Here is a 12,615-nt window from a genome sequence, read left to right on the forward strand (position 1 = left end):
GTGGGCTCCTCTGCTGGCACCTCCAGGGTGGCTCTGCTTTGCCAGGGCTGTGTTTCAGCCACTGGAGAAGTAGATCCTCTAAGTGATCACCACCCAGATTTCATCCTCCTGTTATCCAAAGCACAGCATCTCCAAAGCACAGGCTGGCAAAGGGGTCTTGCTCTCCTTCATTCAACCACTTCCCATCCAACCACTTCCCAACCTTCATTTAATTATTTTCTTTGGACTTTATGGATGCTCCTAGTTGAGTTTGAAAGACTCGGGTTGCTCTGCTTAGGTTTGTGCCGGATGGACTTAAACTAGCCAGGAAGCTGGGTGGAAGTATCTGTCTGGTTTTTGAATGGTTACAACTTGGACATTCTTATCTCTGCACAATTTTCTCGTGTACTTCATACTGTAAGAAAATACCTTTCCCAAGTGAACCTGTCCTTGGTTTACTCCTGCCAAAAACTCATCAAAAGGTGAAAATAATAGATTCTGAAGAGTCAGCTCTTAACTCTTGTAAGGAAAAGCATATAGCTGGACGTTGGGGCTATATGGAGGATGTTTGGAGGACGTTAATCACCCAAATAAAAGTTGGGTGATTAACTTAAGTTGAAGAGATGAACACTGGGAAGAGCTCATTTTTGTCTCTTGTTGTCTTTTCTGGATGTTTTTGTGAAGGCTGTGCTTGTCACAGAGGAGTTGCTGGGCCACCAGAAGAGGTGGGAATGTGTGGGGTGGAGTCGTTGAGGCTGCAGGCCGGTCCTTGGTCCCATCACCAGCTTTGTGCTTTGGCATGGGAAGATCTGCCCTGTTTTTTAGGGGGGTTGAGACTGATGTGGTTTGAAATCAGCAGTTTTTCATCATCGTGTCTGCAGTGTCCATGGGAGGCTGATGAAGGGTTTGGGAAGGGCAGTGGTCTCACTGGAGGGAGGCACATCCACACTGGAAAGACTAGTGCATCCCCCAAACTGAAGAGAGTTGAATGTGACTGGTTCAGACAGCCCAGTTCTCTCTTAAGGCACGTCAGGGTATGGAAATTACTTCCTCACCAACACTGCAAACAACCTCAAGGGAAGACATGGCATCCTTGTCCAGGAATATTTTTAAACTGCTCAAATAATGAAAAAACTTAAATATTTTAAATGGTATAAAGGAGGGACTGGCTGGTGGATCTGTCATGTGCCCAGATCTAGATTGCTGAGCTGTTCCAGCTGTCTGGGGCTTAGCTGGGGGCAAGTTCTCCTGCGTGGCTTCACACTGCCATGGGGCAACCGATCGTAGCCCTGGGATTCATATAACCCACCCTGAGGCACCAAGGGGAAAAAAAGCTCCAAAACATCTGAAACAAAATAACTCTATAACTGCCGCTGTGTTCAATTAAAGCAATCATTTGAAACTATTCCAGATGTTTAAGCGAGATCAGCATATTGCTGCTCTGTAGCTTGGAAAACATCCTTTCACTCCGCTTAAAGCCATAAAAAAAATTATCTCATGGGTGGCAATGATTTACACGGGGCAGAGACGGTTCGTTTCTGCTGAGCTCCACTAACCTGGGCCAGCTAGAAACACACGGCCAGATGGAAGGCGAGTTTTCTCTTGTGGTTTTTACCTGCTCTCTTGATTATAAACCCGGGGTGCTCAGGGGAGTTGTGGCTCAGAGGGAGGAAGCCTGGCTCGGGGAGCTGCACAGCTCTCCATCATCAGTCAGTCTGGGGTGGTTTTCTCCAACTGTCACTTCACCGGCTGTCGCTTGCTGCTGCCACCACGCGCTTGTTAGCAACCGCTGTTTGTACCCAAACACTCTTCTTCATTAGGGTAAATTAACTAAAACAGCAATCAAGTTGGAAGGAGAGGCCTAGGTATTTACAGGCATAGATCTTCCTTAGCGTCTGGGCTGGTGCTGAGTTATTCCAGATCAAAGCTACTTTCTGCCGGTTGCCCCGTGCTGGTGGGGCTGGGGGGTTGGACTAGATGATCTCCAGAGGTCCCTTCCAATCCCATAACGTTCTGTGAGATGCCCCTTGGCATTGCTCATCCTCATTACCCCCTGCAGCTCCAGCTAGGGGAGCTTCCCACAGCCTCATCTGTGCTTTGGGATGGCTTATTTGATTTTTTTTCTGTTAATGACTCCCCTCCGTCCAGGAGTCCACGGGGGTATCCTTAAGCAAAGACCTCTATTTAAAAAATGCTGGGAATGCAACAAGAGGCAGAATATTGATGGTGATAAATGAAAAAAAAAAAAGAGAGCTCCTGTTGGTGTATTGATGGAAACCAGGCAGGGGCACTCATTAAGTGGAAAAGGTTGGGTTTCCTCTGGTTTTCATGGCTCACAGAAGTAATTATTTTAGAGGAAAGCTTGCTGGGTCTGGATAGTGCTGGCGTGGGGGACAGCAGCTCCCGGTTTGCTGCAGGGGTTTTTATGGGGAAAGCCCTTTCCTCCTTGCCCAGAGCCCCAGAAACGCAGGTTCCTATTGCACCCCGAGGTGGTGCCTGCTGTGGACCTCAGAAATATTAATACAGATATTGAGAGTGTGGGAGCAACAGCCCTCAGACCCCTTGCTTTCTCTGCGTAGGGGCTGTGTCTGCAGCAGCCCCCACAGGGAAAGGCAGCCCAAAAAGCTCGAAGGGATGCGAGATGCGGCTCAAGATGATGCAGCTCCTGGCAGCAAACCCCCTGCAATCCCCGACCAAGGACATGGGAAAGAGAAACAAACACGCCAGCCTGACTTCCCTACTCCCTCTCCTCATTTTTCTTTTAATTACTGGCTCGGTAATGGCGAGGTGGATTGTACGAAGAGACCCAAGCTACTGAATGTCATTACAGCCCCGACAGCAGGCAGAGAAATGACGTCAGCGGCGGGATGTGATGCGGCGCGGCGGGAATCAGGCAGCGGCTCGGGCCGGAGGGATGCCTTCTGCCAGGGATGCTCCTCACGTTCCATCTTCTCCTTACGAGCGGAATTTGGAGTTTCACGTGCTTGTTTTTGCAGGGTTGATCCCCAGCTGGGCAGCCACTGGAAAAGCTGGCTCCCTCTCCATCATCAGCCCTCCTTAAAGGGATTTAGAAGCCGGGCACAGAGCCGAGAGAGAGGGCTGGTCCCTGCCGGTCCCAGCGCTGCTCACGTGGGTCCAGCTTCAGCAATCTGGCCTTGGGCCTCCGCTGTTAATTTTGGGCTCTTTTATTTTTAATCTTTCCATTTTTACCTCTGCCTGAGTAATTCAAGAGGAGCTGTGGTTAATTTAAACTGAAATTCTTGCTAAATGAAACTAGTGCTATTTTTCAGGTTTAAGACTAATTTTCTGTGTTGCATCAACTCAAAAAATGGGTTCAGGAATATTTTATTTTTGGCAGTGTCTTCACTGCAAAATGAAAGTGGAGGGGCTCAACGGCACTTTTCTGTGTTATTTCTGTCTGTGTTACTTTATGTGCTTTACCAATGTTAACTCTGCTGTAAGGTGGCTAAATATTTATTTTGCTTATTTGTGAAAAGAAGATAACAAAGAGGAAATATTTAATTTGACCAAAGACAAGGCAAGGGTGACACACATCCAGAGCCAGCCCTCAGGAGTCCCTAAGCTTTGTATTCTGGTCTCTAGTGCAAGAGTCAAAAGAGCATGGACATGCCATCTAGTAAAATAATTAGCATGTGAATGGAGATGACTCTTCTTTCCCCTCTCCAGCCTTCAGAGGGGTGGTACAATGTTTTGGTTTAACTGCTGTCATCTCTGGGGAGAAACTGGACTGTCTGAACAACTGAGGAAAAGGTGGAGAGAAGGATGGGAGAGGTGTTAAACCTCCAGCTGGTGGGTCCTGTTTCCAAAGCTAAAGAGCTAAGTCAGGATTTGAGCACCAGTCTTTGGGTACCGCGTTCATGGAGGTGAGAAATGAGGAAGTTTAGGTGGCTGGGTGCTCATCTGCCCAAGGAATAAATGGGAACTGAAGTGACACAGGAGTGAAATTGGAGCTGGTTGGGGTGAAGGCTAGCAGATCCCTTGGTAGTGGGCTGTTCTAAACTTTGCCAGGGTTAACTACATGCCCACCTCACAAGCAGTTGGCCCAGGCTACCGGGGTCCCTTAGAGTCCTCTGGAGTGTCAAACTAGAGAGAAACAGCTCTGGGGCTGAAGGGATCAGTGTTGTTTTCCTCCTTAGATGCTGGATGCATTTGGAGGCCACACCTACAGCTCTTATAGCCTGCAGGGGATGGAAACCTTTTCACCTTTTCTGAGATGCTCATGGGTATCCCTGCAGGTGTGCTTCCACCCCTTAAACAGTAAATCCACCTCCCCAAGACATCAGGTTTTCTGCTGTCCTTCTCCCTCATGCCTACAGAAAGAAGCCCTGCACCTGGCATTTGGGTTTTCTGCTTGTTTTCTGCCCTTTTTGTCCAGGGACCAGTGATTCCTCATGATGCAGAGTGGTGTAGGGCTGAGTGCAGGGTACTTATGACAGATACTACAGTCTCTGAGTGCCGAGCTGTAAATAATGCAATATGCATGAAGTGCTCCATTTGTGTTTGCAAAAAAGCTATTTAATCACCAGAAGGGGAAAAAAAAAAAATAAAGAGAGAATTACAGAGAAAGAGGTATAATCAATTTGCACATTTCTAAAAAGGTCTAGTTTGTCATTGCTGTCTTGAGATGGCAAAGTAAAAGCCTTAAAAAACAAAATGATACTGCTAATGCAGGGAAATGACAAATCAATAGATGGGTGAGCTGAGCAGGAGATGGGGAACCAGGAACTTCTTGGAACTACTCTGATAGGCTCCCTCTAGGACGGTGGTGAAACCACACGAAATTAGTAAATTTGTTCCTTTGTCAGTAAAAAGGACAAGGGAGCAGCTACCTTTCAGAAGTACGTGAGTGGTTATTCGGTTGGGTTTTCTAAGGAAGCAGAAGAGAAACCGTGCTAAAAGCTATTAATGCTCCCCTAGATGTACCTTGTTGAAAACAATATTGTTTTTGTACCTGCCCACGGTCATCTGCAGAAGGACCCTTGTGGCTCTATGCACCTCCCAGCCCTCATTTTTGGTGGCTGCATGATTTTGCATTTGAAATGCAGATGTTGATACCAATGGTTATGGCTATCAGATATGACACCCATCCTTCTGCATAACAGAGTCAAACACAAGAACCTCCAAAAAGAGGTTTGGGGTCACAGGTCTGGGTGGTCAGACTGCTCCAAGGACTAATATGCCGACCTCTAAAATTCAGGCATTTAAAACACCGTGCCCAGGAACCGAGATTCATCTCGTGCTGGCACACACTTCTGCAACCTTCCCTCTGGTTTTGATAGCAGCAGCTCCAGAACCTGAGCTGTTACAAGAGGAAAAAGCATCTTCCTGGTAGCGTGGTATCTTCCCTGGATCGTAGAGAGTTGCCTGTTTGCAATGCTAGGAAATACTGTTCTAGCAGTACGGTTGCTGTTGGTATCAGTGGGGTGGTTACAGCCTTGTGTTTGCTACTTTGGGCTTTTTCCTATTTTTGGGCAGTGGATTATACTGCCAATTATACTTTCAGTAATTACGGCTTTGATGAGATACACATTTTCTGTAATGATTCTCACAGTCAGAGTGGACAAGGGCTGCCTTCGTATCACCAAAATGTTCAGACCCGGGTTACCAGGCAGTCTCTTCTAGAATTATACTCATTTTAAAACTGTCTTTGCTTTAACAACGTGAAGGAGGAAATCTCTCTAATTACTGGCTTGTGCTTTCTTTTTCTTTCCTCCTATTTGCAACGCTAGGAAATACTGTCCTAGCAGCACGATTGCTGTTGGTATCAGTGGGGTGGTTACAGCCTTGTGTTTGCTACTTTGGGCTTTTTCCTATTTTTGGGCAGTGGATTATACTGCCAATTATACTTTCAGTAATTACGGCTTTGATGAGATACACATTTTCTGTAATGATTCTCACAGTCAGAGTGGACAAGGGCTGCCTTCGTATCACCAAAATGTTCAGACCCGGGTTACCAGGCAGTCTCTTCTAGAATTATACTCATTTTAAAACTGTCTTTGCTTTAACAACGTGAAGGAGGAAATCTCTCTAATTACTGGCTTGTGCTTTCTTTTTCTTTCCTCCGTGGATCCATACTTTTACATCGCAGAATGAAAGTCATTACTGTTTGCTCCAGGCAGAACGGGTTATTTATTAATTTGTGAGCCTTTCTAAACAAAATGGATTTTTACTGTTGCGAAAGTCGGGCTGATGCATCATTATGACAACTTATTTCATTTCTGGGTAGCATTTTGAATTTCAGTGGCAAAACCACAAATTAAACCTGAAAGGTTTTTTTAAAAAAAAAAGTATGATTTTAGCACTTTGGTTTTATTGTCCAAACCAGGAAAAAAAATTACGTATCAAATACAGGATCTGAAAATTCACTATTTTAAAGCTTCTAGTTTTATTTTGAAGATTGATGTTTATACAGAGATTCCTTTATTCCCTACTAAGAAACTGGGGATTTTTGGTCTCGACGCTGACTCTTGTTTACCAGCAGTCTTTCTGGCTTTCTGTAATAATTTAGTAGGAGTCTGAACTGGTCTTTTACACTGTAAACACATCAGGCTTACAAACACCGTTCAGCCCCTGCCGGGTTTCAAATGCATTTCTCTTTTGTATGTGCACACGGTCTCATTAATTAGTTATCCTGTTCCATCAGTGGTTATACAAATGTAATTGATTATGCCTCGCTGCCCCATTCCCATCATTTTGGCTATCAGCTAATTAATGCAGGAGAGGTTCTCAAAGAAACACTTTCCCCAGAACAAGCTGGAAAGACACCTTCTTCAATCCTGAGCCTACTGACAGCTGCAGAAGAAGCAAGAGTAGTATATGCAAATCAAGGGGGGGATTTTTGCATATGGAAAAGGGAGCCTAGAACTGCTGGGTAATTTGGCTGGTTGTAGCCTGTGCCTCTAAATTCCTCAACAGAAGTGTGAGGTAGATTCAACGCACTTCCAAGAAAGTGAATAGCAGCTCCAGCTGCTTTTATGACATGTTTGGCTACTCATTCTTATTATCCACTAGGACAAAAAATCCTTGCCTTACGTGAGTAATCCTCCTGCCTTTCAACACAACCGATTACATGAGTAATGTGAGCACAAGTTGATCAAAGGAGATGATTTAGAATAGAGTTTCTGTGCTTAGTCATTTATCATCATCAGTCAGGCAAATGCCCCGCAGCCCCTGAGCGGTGTGTAGCGTGAGTAACACCAGGCGTTGTGGCGTGAGGGCTTTCTGACATTTCCCAGGTGAGGTAGTTACGAATGCCCGTCTAAGACCAAATCAGCATCTGGGATGGCACTAAGTGAAGCAGAATTAACTGAAGAGTTGTACGTTCTTAAAAATGCTAATAGCATAAAAGTTAGGGTATTGGAATATTCCTGAGTGATGCACAGGAGATGTCCTTGTGTAGTGAGGGAATTGGCACAAGCCAACATGATTACCTTTAGCTTAAAATTTTCTTGCTGTTGAAGTCCTGGTAGCTAATTGCATGCTTGCTCTTAACCTCCCTTACCCGTGAGACCCCAAAACCCAGCCTCTTTCACTGAAGCTACACATTTTTGTCTCCCAGCTACAGTAAGCAGCGTGTCCCCATGGTGAGCTGCCCTGCCTGGCAAGAGTAACTCAACTGATGTGCCCTCACTCAATTAAGAGCAGGGAGCAGAGTTGCAGAAATATTATTGCTATAGCTCTTGCTTGTGCTGGAGCTCTCAGCCAAAGGAACTTGGCATATAATTAAGAGCGGCGAGCAGAGTTGCAGAAATATTATTGCTACAGCTCTTGCTTGTGCTGGAGCTCTCAGCCAAAGGAACTTGGCATATTCCTGCTTTCTGTCTTCATTTACTTTGTGCGGAGCTGGTGACCCTAGTTATTAATTGCACGTCTCCTGGTCCCTGTTGCTTCCACAGCCTGTTAATGAGTGGAACACACCTGCTGTAGCCCAGGTGCCTTAGACAAGGTGTACCCAGATGCTTCCTGAGCATCTCACTGCAGGGCTGGAGCGGTGCAAGACCTGACACCGATGTTTTCTGCCTGTTCCCAGCCGAGGATGAAGGACAGGCAGGAGAAGCATACGTTTCCCTCACTACCAGACTAGGGTGTCCTGAGCCTACCTGGAGGCCGCCCTGGCATTGCTGGGCACCAGGGAACAGCTGCTCATTTAGTATAAAGTAACAGGTTCCTCATTAGGCTGCATTTCAATAGCACTCTTCCTACCCGGAGGCCACCCTGGCATTGCTGAGCACCAGGGAACAGCTGCTCATTTAGTATGAAGTAACAGGTTCCTCATTAGGCTGCATTTCAATAGTACTCTTAAGCACATGCTTAAAGATAAATTTTAATTAAAATCATAGAATGGTTCTGGTTGGAAGGGACCTTAAAGATCATCCAGTTCCATCCCCCTGCCCAGGGCAGGGACACCTCCCACCAGACCAGGTTGCTCCAAGCCTTGAACCCCTCCAGGGATGGGGCAGCCACAGCTTCTCTGGGCAGCCTGGGCCAGTGTCCCACCACCTTCATAGTGAAGAAGTTCTTGGTAATATCTAGTCTAAACCACCCCTCTTTCAGTTTAAGACCATTACCCCTTGTCCTATCTAATTGTGCTGCTACAGGTGGAAGGTGCTCAGATGTGCAAGTGGCATCTAAACACAGGGGGTGATCTCCATCCTCAGGCCGGAAGAAGATCTTGGTAATATCTAGTCTAAACCTCCACTCTTTCAGTTTAAGACCATTACCCCTTGTCCTATCTTGGCCTATCTAATTGTGCTGCTGCAGGTGGAAGGTGCTCAGATGTGCAAGTGGCATCTAAACACAGGGGGTGATCTCCATCCTCAGGCCTAAAAAACGCTGTTGAGTAAGACCCAGCCTGCTCTCAGGGAGCTGAGGACCTTCAGGAGGAGTGGACCAAACCACCAACTTAGGTCATTGTCAGCAACAAGCACAAGTCTGTGGCTGCAGAGAGGGGCTGCCCTCCAACCCACACGTTTGGGTTTTTAGATGCTTACCTAAAGTTTCAAGACAGATACCCACACTGGATGCTTGTAACCCATTTCCCTGTAGGCAGAAAACCACTTGATCCTGTAACTCTGTCCTCTCAGAATTAGGACATGGTACTTGAAAAACCTGCACCGCAAAAGCTCCTCTTCTCTTCGCCTGCCAGGTAGATTTAATTTATGGTATCACGTATTTCAGTAAATTATTGATACAGTCGCCGTGCAGAGGAACAGACACAATAGAGTCACGTGCTGCCTGGCTCCACCTCTCTGGTTTTGTTTTGTAAGTGCCTGGGCTTTGCTCTGACAGTTTTATTGCAGGGGAAAAAAAAAATAGTTTTCTCCTAGGGGTGTTCCAGCCTGGTGACAGAAAGGGATGGGCTGTGGTGGCAACGTCAATGCCAGCTGGAGCACCCAGCCCCTGTGCTGACGACCACATAGTCTAGAGGCAGGGCTGCTACTCCATGAGCTGAGGAAATATATATATATATATACAAGAGAAAAATTGCTCAGTACTAGAAGGCAGTCTCCAGTTGGCAGCCGCAGCTTAGCTACATCCCGTTCCTCGTAAACGAAAAATGTTTTAGGAATCTCTGTGGCTCCTGGATCTGTGTTAGAATCTACTCCCACTCACACTGTGGGTGGTTTAATGAGTTCAGCAGACTCTCCCTGGAGCGAGGTGAGACTCTGGCCAGCTTTTCATATACATAGGAAGCAGCTTAAAAATGCCTACTATATTTCTTGACTCTGGATCCTTTGGTGTCCCTAGATCTACTGTCTCTCACAAGAAGGACAAGTTCAGGCCCATCCACACTTTACATTTTATAGAGAGAGCCTTTCTGGGAGAGATTTTTTTTTTATTTTTTTTTTAACTTATATTTTTAATCAATGTGAAAGACACAAATGCTACCCACCTGCTAATCTTTTTTTTGTGTGACTTAGGGATCCCACTACAAATACAATGAACTATTTGGTTCTTTTTTACATTTTTATTTTTAAAATGTTTTACTAATAGGGACAACATGTTGCTTAAACGTATATGTTACAGTGATCTTAATAGCTCAGGTGCTGTGAAAGCAAAGTTTTGATTATTTGGGGCCTAAGAAGTCTGAAGAAATAAGAATATTCTGTCACAGACTGCTGTTATCCTTTTTTTTTTTTTCATGGAGAGCCTAGAATTTTGTATTTACGTTTATGTAAGTTCTTGCCATCCTATTTGCTTGGTTGCAGGAAAACCATTAATTTAGCCATTGAAAGGTTCTCACCGAATTTTCTGGAAAAAACTCCTGTTGTTTTCAAGGGAAGACGGATGAAATCTTATTATATGTGTGTGATTTCAGAACTGAGAAAGCAGACTGTCTCATATTCAAGAAGGAAGTACTGTCAAGTCAGCCTATAAATATATTCTTTAAAACATTTTGGGCTGGAATCCTTCCTGATACAATCCCATCTGAGACTCTGAAGTTCCATAAAGAATGAATTTTCATCATTTTCATACGTTCCTAAAAAATTAGAGAAGGGTAAGATATGTCTTGACTTGGGAGTCGTGACTGACTCCCTAAGGAGAATGATTTATGTTTTAAATTGCTTCACTGCAATATGCACAAAAAAAGAAATTCTTTTCAGGGAGAGTTAATTAATGAAACAAGTTGGAAAACTGGGGATTCAAAATATAAGTTGGTCAGTCATTTGTTCTGCTTTTGCTATGTGGTTAAAAATCTCACCCACTGGGAATATTGTAGGTGTATAGAAGGAAGGCTGGAACATCTGGGGGAAAAGTTGTACATCTCTGTACCTAACTTGGGGAATTAAGGATCAGAGGTACCATTAAGTCTACCAAGTTCATTTTGTCTGAATCGCAGGCCATTAGCTTTTAGGCAATTACTCCTGCAGGGAGGCCAATGACTTGCCTTGGCTAAGTTGCATCTTTTGGGAGGACACCAAGTCTTGACATAAACAGACGGAGAATCCAGCAGATTTTCTGATAGCTCCTTCATCAGGTCATCAGCCCTCCACTGTTCAAAAATGTGATCCCTCACTTAAATCAGAGTGTTTTGGCTTTAGCATCTTGGCACTAGTTCATGCTGTGCCTTTCTTTGGCAGATGGAGGAATAACTCGGTGCCTAGTAATTTCTTTCTGTAGAGGCTCTTAGATTCAAGAATCAAGTTGCCTCCCACCCTTCTTTTTAATGAAATAAGTTGCTCAGGTGCTGTAAGGGCCTTTTTCCACTCCTTGACAGGCTTCGGCTTTTCTTTTTTCTGTTTTTTGGGGTTTATTTTTTTTGTTTGTTTTGTTGTTGTTTTGATTTGGTTTCGTTGGTTTTTTTTTTTTTACTTCCAATTTTATCATCATTTTATGTCTACTGTATTCTAGCAGTCTCAGTTTCCAAGGTCTAAGATAAAATTTCCTTCCTACATCTCCCCTTACTGAGCAGCAATTGAACAAAAGGGTGTTTTGTTTTTCCCTTTGGTCTCCTTTAGCAGCTTTTTCTATCGCAGATGTTGCCTCCATCCTGTACATTTGACTTTACTTTGAGAGGACCTAAGATTCTTTGTTGACATTGTTTACTACTCATCAGCCTCTGTTTTTTTGGCCAAGTTCAACACCTTTAACAGATGAAAATGGGAAATAGCACTTGGGCCCTTGGATGCCTGAGAGAATCCCTTACTTCTCTCTTCTCGTGCAACAAGGGTTCCCCGTGGAGCGGTATGTTTTAAGACTTTGAGAGGACCTAAGATTCTTTGTTGACATTGTTTACTACTCATCAGCCTCTGTTTTTTTGGCCAAGTTCAACACCTTTAACAGATGAAAATGGGAAATAGCACTTGGGCCCTTGGATCCCTGAGAGAATCCCTTGCTTCTCTCTTCTTGTGCAATAAGGGTTCCCCGTGGAGCGGTATGTTTTAAGAACAGATAATTAGTCAGTTTAATCTAGGTACCTTTTCACTCTAGTATTGTTTTTGGCTTGTCTGAGGTTGTTTGTTTGTTTACAGTATGTTGTTCAACTACGGCAAGCCATACGCCTTAGCAATGTGTACCAATAAAATGAGCACATGTAAATATCTTTAGCAATCAGACTTTCAGTCTCATGACAGTTTTTGGGCAATTAAACAAATGCCTTGGCATGCTGAAATGTACTTGCCTACTACTTAGGGACACTGGGAAGATAGATTAATTAATTAATATAGTAGATTAAATCAGACGTGGCCCTTTTGAGCCAAAAGTCTTCTCTGGGGTTGACCAGAGTAATACAGCTTCCTACTCCCCCCTCCCTTCCCCCCCCCCAAGCCTGTGTTGATGTAGGAAGCCCTATATTAGAGCTCTCTGGGTACAGCCTCTGACAGGAAGGCACTAAGTCGATCTCTATGAACTAGCATTTAATAGGCCACAAAACCTGAGCTGGAGAGCAATTCTGAGAAAAAAAAAAGATTAGGCTTTTCCACAGAGCGATGCTGAAGCACACGGACCCGGGGCTGGGGCGGGCAGACGGCTGGTACCAGGCAGTTTGAAAAAATACCCGTGTGGAATCAATAAACAGCACCGACTCGGGGTGACGTAAAGAGGAAACCAACTCCATTACCAGCCTGGAAGTCAGAGGGAGTTTTGCCGGCGCCGGGGTGGGGGGGGGAAGGGGAA

At 44.8% G+C, this 12,615-nt stretch overlaps 1 protein-coding gene across 1 annotated transcript in view; it reads right to left on the minus strand.

Moving 5' to 3' along the window:
• Nucleotides 1-12,615, minus strand: part of SLC7A14 (solute carrier family 7 member 14) — a 34,527-nt gene that overhangs the window by 21,332 nt on the left and 580 nt on the right. The gene's annotated exons all lie outside the window — the stretch shown is intronic.

This window comes from Calidris pugnax, unplaced genomic scaffold (assembly GCF_001431845.1).
Source record: "Calidris pugnax isolate Ruff unplaced genomic scaffold, ASM143184v1 scaffold52, whole genome shotgun sequence".
Taxonomy (NCBI): Eukaryota; Metazoa; Chordata; class Aves; order Charadriiformes; family Scolopacidae; genus Calidris; species Calidris pugnax.